Raw genomic sequence first — 9305 nt, 5'->3', positions numbered from 1 at the left:
GACACCAAAGCAGCAATAGCATGAAACTTAAAACCCTTTTTAGAACCTGGCCACACTGTCACCCTGATCTTGGACTCTCACTTTCCAGAGGTGTAAAAATAAAATCTGTGATTTCTGAACCATCTAATTTGTGGTATTTTTATTATAGTAGACTAGCTACTGAATTTGGGGCAGAGTACAGGAGATACAATTCTTGCCTTGCATGTAGCTAACCTTGTTTCTATCTCTGGCACTGTCAAAAGGGATCCCTGAGCACAGAGTCAGGAGTAAGGCCTGACTGAGCTTCACTGGGTGTGGTCCTCTAAAATCAAAAAAGAAAACAAAAAAATAAAAAAAGAAGTAGAGTAGCGCAGTACTTCTGAAGATGAAGGGATTGCTTAATGATAATGACATACAGTAAGGTCTGAGGAGAAACTCTCATGTACCAGACACAATATTTTCATTAAAATATGGCATACATGCAAAAGAGCATTCCATTGGATCTGAACTATTGTGTCATCCAGTAACCAGCATTCAGATGTACACCATATTTTTTGCACTTATATTTAGTTAGCATTTATATTTAGGTCTATGTTTCATCTGGAGTTTTTTTTTTAATAGTTATTAGGCAAAATTTTTGGCAAAATATTTGACAAAATTTGTTTGCCAGAAGGCTCATCTAATCATTTCAGTACTATTAGTTGAAAATGTTTTCCTTTTGCCATTGAATTGTCTTGGTGTATATACTGAAATTCATTGACTAGAGATGTATTGGTCAATTTCTACGCTCTATTCTTTATTTTCTTTGATAATTAAAATTTATTGAGGAATCATGTTATTTTTATTTTTATTGTAAAGTTCTTTTATAGTTGATTTTTTTTCTTTTGGTGCACCGTTCCTGGAGGTACTGCAATACCAGGTCAATGCATGGGATGGACGGAGCAAGCTCTTATTCCAGTTCCTAGTGCCAAAAATCCATTTAATATATTGTCGTCGGATAGAGGACATATCAGATATTAAACTGATAAGAGCATATACTACACTTGATCTTGGCCAAAAGGCCAAGAAGCGATTTATAGTTGACTTTCTTTTTTTTGTTTTTTTGTTTTTATTTTTAATTATTTTTGTTTTGTTTTAGAGCCATGACTGGTTGTTTTCTGAGCTTATTATTTACTTTGTACTCAGGAACCATATGTGCTGATGGGACCATTTGGTGTAAGAATCTAACTTGGTTCTGGCCGAATGCAAAGAAGTACCTTATCTGCTAAACTCTCTCTCCAATTCTATTCTTCTGCTTTCACAGCAATTTATTCTGTTCTAGTTAATATGGATTTAAAATAAATTTTAATATCTAAAGTATAAATTCTACAGCTTTCTTCTTGTTCAGAAATATTTTGTTGATTATGGCTTTGATACTTCCATATAAATGTTAGATTTCACTTGCCAATCTTAATATATACTCATAATTCTGCTTGCAATTAATTAGAATTATTTGATCAGCATTGTTAGTTCCAAATTACTGAGCCTTCTAGTTCTCGAACATAGCGTAGTCCTCCATTTATTCTTTTAACATAGCTTTAATACTTTTGTAATTTTCAATTTGGTGAACTTGTGATTTATATTTTGGCCTTAAATTATACTCGCTCATTACATTTTGGGGGATCCACAGGGCTTACGCTGCTTCTGCAATCAGGAATCATTTTTGGCAGATTCAGTAAACCTTATAGGTGCCAGGGATTGAGCCTGGATTGATTGCATGCAAAGCGAGCACCCTTCCTACTGAGCTATTACTACAGTGTTGAATTTATAAAAAAGTTTTTATGTGTCAACCACATTAGTCTTTTGTTTTAAACACTAATCTGGGTATTTATTATGAAGGTAATTTGCATAGGGAATGCACCTAATAACTCCAATTACTTGACCACAAGTGAGAGAAATTGTCTCAGGTAATCTGGGTGGGCTTGATTTAATGAATTGAAGGCCTTAAAATCAACACTGAGATTTCCCTTATAAAGAGAAGAAATTGTGTCTGTGTATAAATAAATTGCCCTATGCCTCTGAGGTTGAAATTTTGCTCATGAACCTTGACATGACCCAAGGTCAAGCTTGTGGAAAGAGGAGTCACTTAATTAGCTCAACCATTGTAATCTCAGTTTCTTACAACAGATTATTGGAGCTAGTTACCTAATTAACTATCATCTTTGTGCCTCTTTTTTGCCTCCTTCCTTTTTTTTTTTTTTGGCCATTATTTGGATTTGGGGACTCATAAAGATAACTCAAAGTCAAGTGCAAGTTTAGCAGATTGGAGCACTAAGTTTGATCCCTAAACCTACATGAATGGGAGTGCTTCTGCTCTTCCATTCCTATACCTAAATCTTCCCAGCACTGCTGGGTGTGCCTTGTCCCCCAATCCCCCAAAAATTTTATTTAAAAGCAACTAAAAATAAGACTTAACTTGAGACTGAAAATTGTTTTAGAACAGAATTTTCTCTGAATTGCACTGGGAAGTCCAGGGGTTGATTTAGGAAAAAAATAGATTTATTCAAATGATTGCTACTGGGTGGTCCTAATCAAAACTATGAAAAACTTTATTTCATTCAGTCACTATATGCTTTGGGGAGCAGAATCAGGATCCGAACTCAGAGCTCTCAAATGAAGAATTTGTGTTCGATGGCATCGTAGCAGCTTCCACATAGGCTCTGGAGGTGTCCTTTATTATCAGTGAACAGCCTATATGACACTATATGTTTAAGTCATTGAAATGGCTTTTTTTTATGTTGACATTATTGTAAGGAAGAATATAGGCCTGGGAGAAACAGAGATGAACCAGCATTTTCTGATAAGGTTTGTACTCTCTCATCCTATTCAAGAAATGACATCTACTCATTTCTCAGTGGCTTATTTTCACTTTTCTGGTGTGCAAGACCTTATTAATTTGCTCGTCGTTAAAAGCCAAAGAGATTTAAAAGCCAGAGAGAATGCATTTAAAAACAATTTGCTTGCTGCTTAGAGCAACCCCGGTATTTATGTGCCTGCTCTTCCTGGAAGGAAGGACGAGCACAAAGAACTCTAATGGACTTGATTTCCTTGGTCAGCACAGGCAGAACGTTTTCGCAGAGAGATTTTGCAGGAACAATACCTGCTGCATTTTAATTTTTACAGAGATTGAAAGAAATGTGTGAGCTGACTGCACCCCACGTGAACCTGGCAGGCTGAGTCTCCAAGGGAACTGGGAACTTAATGATGCCTTTGGCACCTCTCAGCCAACCCTGGGAGTGAGCTGGGCTGAGACACGCTGGGCACAGCACTTGGGTCCCTGCAGGACTGTTCTTTTTCACTCCTCAGGTCTGGGGTTTGACGGGTGTGCAGAATGTTCGGGAGATGAACAACTTATAGAGAAAGGAGGGAGCAAATAAGGGGGAAATTGTGGGTCCAAGAGTCCAACTCAATGAAAAGGAAATTGAGTCAGTGTAGAGAAAGAAGCAAAGATGGAGGCAGATGGTCCCAGGATGTGTGTGTGTGTGTGTGTGTGTTGTGTGTGTGAGAGAGAGAGAGAGAGAGAGAGAGAGAGAGAGAGAGAGAGAGAGACAGAGACAGAGACAGAGAGACAGAGAGACAGAGAGAGAGAGACAGAGAGAGAGAGAGACAGAGACAGAGAGAGAGAGACCAATAGAGACCAAGAGACAGAGACAGAGACAGAGAGACAGAGAGAGGTGGGGGAAAGAGAGAATAAAGCTGCTTTGGTAATTTATACTGCAAGAGGGGATTTCTAGTTCTTTCAAGCTGCATCAGACTTTAAAAAAATTCGAGTATTTTCTTAGAAGAATCATTTAATTTTGCACATACATTTTTAGGAATTTTTTTCTTCTATGCTGACCTTGCAATTTGCAGAAGATTATGAAGTATTCTGCTTTGCTATACCACACTGAGCTGGCCAGATAAAGTTGCTAGCTCCATTCACCAGGTAACCTGAGCTCAGTATCTTCTAGGTGCCAGAGAGATGAGGAAATGATGAATCTTTTTTTTTTTTTATCTCTAAAACATTTTGGTGAGTCTCTTCTTTTTTTTTTGGTTTTTGGGCCACACCCGGTAACGCTCAGGGGTTACTCCTGGCTATGTGCTCAGAAGTTGCTCCTGGCTTGGGGGACCATATGGGACACCGGGGGATCGAACCGAGGTCCATCCAAGGCTAGCACAGGCAAGGCAGGCGCACCTGCCCCGAGTCTCTTCTTTTTTTTAAACTATAATTTTTGACCCAACATTTCATTAGGATATTTACAAGTTTCAGGCATGACCCTTGTCAATTAGTAGCCGTACCCAATGCATTAAGTTCACCACTAAAAGTTCCATTCTACCATTATGCAACCTCTTGTACCCAATTTTTCCTCTCCTTTCTTTTTAGTAAAATATGAAAGCTTGTTTTTGGCTTACTTAGTTTGCATGTTTGTTTACTTTTCCTCCATTTTTTTTTTTAATTTGGGGAAATGGGACACTGGATCACATCTGGCTGTGCTCAAGGTGCCGCTCTTGGGGAGGCTACTTGAGAAATAATTTGCAATATTGGGATCAAAACATGGTTGGTGACATGAAAGGGAAAGCCATTACCTGTTATGTTATTTCTCTGGTTCTTTTTTTTTTTCCTTCCATTTTTTATTTACTCACTGTGATTTGCAAGAATAATAGTTTCAGAGACTGGAGAGATAGTAGAAAGAGATAGTACAGTGGCATGTATTTTGCTTGTGACTGGATTCAATTCACAGCATCTCACATGGTCCCCTGAGCACAGCCAGAAGTGATTCCTATGCTCAGAGGAGTGACTCGAGCATCACAAACCAACAAACAAATAATAATAGCTTCAGATAAATGATGTTCTAATGTCATACTCACTACCACAAAGTCAGTGTCCCCCCACCACACCCCACTTTCATTATAAAAGTACCTGTGGGGACCATGCCCTACCTGGAGCTACCAGAAGGGCCCTGAAAAGTTTTCACCAGCCATAATGATGGTTGCTTTCCTGATGGGCTTGGAAGAGTTGTTGACTGAAGAAAGATTTGGGTTTAGGGTGAGTTGTGGGGGTAGTAGCAGATGAATATGATCCAGCCCTCAAAGCCTTTGCTTCTTTCTTGACTCAGTAAGCCCTGGGCCTGCTGTTTCCTTGCTAGTCTGCCTGGCTCTCCCTCTCCAGCATGAGGGTCAACTCCACTGTAGGCTCTGGAGAAGGTATAATAATAGCTGTCCTTGATGAAGTGCTTAGGAGAGGAAGGGCTTTATTTATGTGGCTTCATTAAAAACCTTAGTGGTTATTCTGAACACACAGGAAGGGAAAATAAGGCTGGGCAAGGTAGAGGGAAGAACCCAAAGTGGGATATGTAGTAATGAGCCAAAGCACAGCCGGGACACACCACTTACAAATGTGCATGTTTGACACTTCTGAGTTCCACTTAGTTTTTGCCAGGGCTGGAAGGAAGGTCATTTAATTCTCTACTTGGAAACTGGGTTTGGCCCTCCCGAAGATGTTACTCTTGAACTTGCTTCGGGAACAAGCTGAGTCCTGCTTTCCTTCTATTAATTACCTGTACAGGCAGCCTTGTACTTGAATATTGCCTCACACCTGAGACTCTCCCGAGGTTATTAGATGACATCCCAAACTGAGGACGAGCCTTTTAAACCATTAGTGCTTAATGGGCTTCAACACAAAGCAACTGAACTTCAATTGTACCCTGTTTAGGAGCGTTCCATGCCCTAGGAAACCAAAGAGGAAACTGGCCCTTTCTTGTCTTCTAGGAACTTGGAACTTTGGATGAAACATTAAATTCAAGTGGAACAGTTCAACTTTTCTAGACAGACAAGAAGTAATACAAGTTAGAGACTTGTTATCTCCTCCCCCAACTTCTTATTTATTCCACCTGAATGATCAGAACTGCTTATACCTGGAATGAGTGGGTAGAGGAGTTTGCATGGTCGGGGAGAGAGAGAGGAATTAAGAAGGAGAGTTAGAGAAAGAAGTATAGCAGAATCAAGAATCTTCAGTAGTGGGGCCCGGAGAGATAGCACAGCGGCGTTTGCCTTGCAAGCAGCCGATCCAGGACCAAGGGTGGTTGATTCGAATCCCGGTGTCCCATATGGTCCCCCGTGCCGGCCAGGAGCTATCTCTGAGCAGACAGCCAGGAGTAACCCCTGAGCACCGCCGGGTGTGGCCCAAAAACCAAAAACCAAAAAAAAAAAAAAAAAAAAGAATCTTCAGTAGTGAGAATCAACAGAGATTCAGTATCAGCAATTCAGCATGAGCAATTGAGCATCATCAAAGAAGCATCAGCAGTAGCATCAGCATAGGGAGTTAGTCAGCAAGGAAACCTGGAAGAAGCAGCTGAAAGGAAGACAGAGGCTGAGAGAGCCAGAAGGAGTAGAGAAGTAGTTGCTAGGAAAAGTCTTAGCATAGAGGCCATGTGAGGAGGTATACATGGCAGTTAGAATAGGACTGTGAAATAAAGCTGGCTGACTCCTGGAACTTCATCTGACTGCTTTGTGAATCTCTCCACCCTCATCCTGCAACCTTCAGACCTGCCAAGCTGTAGGGGCTGCAGGAGCAGGGTCGAGCCCACCAAGGCCTCATCATCCCCCTACAAACTTTAGGACTTTTTAATTTATGTTAAAAACAACTAATAAATAATTTGCTCAAATTATTGGATATTGTATATACAGCAGTGGCGAGCCAGAAAAAATATCAAGTAGGACCCGAATAGTATCAAGGAACATTTGATAACATCGTTTCTCACTAGAATTCCTGGTAAATTTATCTGTAAGATTTTCTTCCATAGGTCTATTATAAAATTAATTCTAATCATAGCAATAGTCCAGGAATACTTGCCTTGCATGTGAATGAACTCACTTCCATTCCCAGCATCACGTACAGTTCCCCAGTACTACCAGAAGTGACCCCTGAGCATAGAGCCAAGAGTACCCCTGAACACAGCTGGGTATGACCCCATAATCCTTATACTGTTATTGAATTTAAATACTTTTCTATGAATTTTGAGAGAAGTGGTTTAGAAGAAAGAGTCGTACAATTTAAACATTCTGGATAGTATCAAATTGAAAATATTATTTCCATTAATTAATAGAAAACATGAATTCTCATAATGGTTGATTGATGTATTCAAAGAATTAAACAAATATTATGTATTATCTCTTCAGTGAAAGCATTGCAAATATTTAGGGGAGGGGCTCAAATAAATTCATTACTAACTGCCTTAAGTTCTGTGATTTTGGCAAAGCCCATACAGTCTATTTTTCATAGCCACTTAAAAATTATTTTTTCCATTTTATATTTTTTGTCAGCAAAAATAGAGTACCTTTGGAGAAATGAGTTGCCTTTAGCTTAGCTTTGTACCTATACTCCTCTTGTATATACTGGCATTATTTCACAAATCCGGACATTTTGTTTTTTTGTTTTTTTGGTTTTCGGGTCATACCCAGCAGCACTCATGTGTTACTCCTGGATCTATGCTCAGAAATTGCTCCTGGCAGGCTCAGGGGACCACATGGGATGCAGGGATTCGAACTACCGACCTTCTGCATGCAAGGCAAACTCCTTACCTCCATGCTATCTCTCCGGCCCCAAATCTGGACTTTTAAGTATTTTTAAAAAAATGTTTTCTAGGTAATTGTTTATATTCAGTCTATTTTCTGACTTGAACAAACCCCCAAATATGCAAGGGGCATTTTCTCTCGTATTTGGTATTATCAAAATGAAACTCACTTAAAGTATTCCATACCATCACTTTTCCTTGGGAGTTGGAAAATTTTTTAACATATTTCATTATCTCCTAACAGATAATGTCTTATTTAGCAATTATTTTCAAGAAACTGACTTTTTATGGTTTTCTACCTTTAACTCATATTAAAAATACATGAATGAATTGATTGTGCTGGGAAAATATCTTGGTTTCACCTTGAGTGTTGCATTTGCTGAAGCCAAGTCCTATGAGAAAGGTTCAGTCCCTGAACTCCTCTGATATGATGTGGTTGAATTGTCTGCACAGGTAGAATTCTCAACCATTGTTGTCCTGTTAAAAGGAATTGCATTTCTGAGGAAGCTGAGCCATTCTTTGGAGGTCAGAAACATTATTTGCAAGGCAAGGCAACATTTTTTGGGAAAAGTTCTTCAATAGTAAGAAAAATGTGATCTAAACAGGCTAAATGAAGCAAGTGTCTGGTCAAGATAAAAGTGTCAGTGTTCCTTTCTATAGAGGAATGTTTGTGTGTGCTATTTGCCTTGTTATACTCATGATACTGTGGCTGTAACAACTGCAGTTCTTTCAATATTATGTGCCAGAAAAAAATATTTCCAACTTCATGTTGTAGCAATAGTTTGCAGAATTTGCAATTTGTTTTTGCTAAAGAAGATCCAGCCTTGTTTTGGGGATTAAGGTGTGTTTTACCAAGCATGCTTGAGAAGTCTCAGGGTTGTATTTCTAGGGAGACTCAGCAATTCATAGTTCAACCAAGGGCTTGAGACTGTGCCCTGGGGCTTCCAGGAACACTATCAGAGAAGCACTATGCCTTGCTCTACTAACATTATTTCAGAGCCTCTGTAGACTCTCTTAGATGCTGTCTCATGGCCCTGTTTATCTTTTTAAGATAAAATACTAAGATATTAAGTATCTTAGAGTCTGTTAAGTTCCTTTTCTTTCAAAATCCAGGACTGAACATGACCTGTGGATTCACATTTCTTTTTTTTTGTTTTTTTTGTTTGTTTGTTTGTTTTTGGGCCACACCCAGCTGTGCTCAGGGGTTACTCCTGGCTGTCTGCTCAGAAACAGCTCCTGGCAGGCACGGGGGACCATATGGGACACCGGGATTCGAACCAACCACCTTTGGTCCTGGATAGGCTGCTTGAAAGGCAAACGCCGCAGTGCTATCTCTCCGGGCCCGAATTCACATTTCTTTTTCTTTTTCTTTTTTTTTTTTTGACCCAGACTTATTTATTTTATTTTTTTTTATACCTTTTTTTCTTTTTTTTTTAATTTATTTAAACACCTTAATTACATACATGATTGTGTTTGGGTTTCAGTCATGTAAAGAACACCACCCATCACCAGTGCAACATTCCCATCACCAATGTCCCAAGTCTCCCTTCGCCCCACCCGACCCCCGCCTGTACTCTAGACAGGCTCTCCATTTTCCTCATACATTCTCATTATTAGGACAGTTCAAAATGTAGTTATTTCCCTAACTAAACTCATCACTCTTTGTGGTGAGCTTCCTGAGGTGAGCTGGAACTTCCAGCTCTTTTCCCTTTTGTGTCTGAAAATTATTATTAC

The 9305-nt window shown here is 39.4% G+C and overlaps 1 non-coding gene across 1 annotated transcript; it reads right to left on the bottom strand.

Annotated features, from left to right (window-relative positions):
- Positions 1 to 861: 861 nt before the first annotated feature.
- LOC125996969 (U2 spliceosomal RNA) lies at positions 862 to 1052 on the bottom strand. The gene has a single exon (XR_007491614.1). It is a non-coding gene; the product is annotated as a U2 spliceosomal RNA (small nuclear RNA).
- Between the last annotated feature and the right edge of the window lie 8253 nt (positions 1053 to 9305).

Source organism: Suncus etruscus, chromosome 18 (genome assembly GCF_024139225.1).
Source record: "Suncus etruscus isolate mSunEtr1 chromosome 18, mSunEtr1.pri.cur, whole genome shotgun sequence".
In the NCBI taxonomy this organism is placed as follows: domain Eukaryota; kingdom Metazoa; phylum Chordata; class Mammalia; order Eulipotyphla; family Soricidae; genus Suncus; species Suncus etruscus.
Note: the sequence above shows the minus strand (reverse complement) of the source record. Positions and strands in the feature narration are given on the sequence as shown.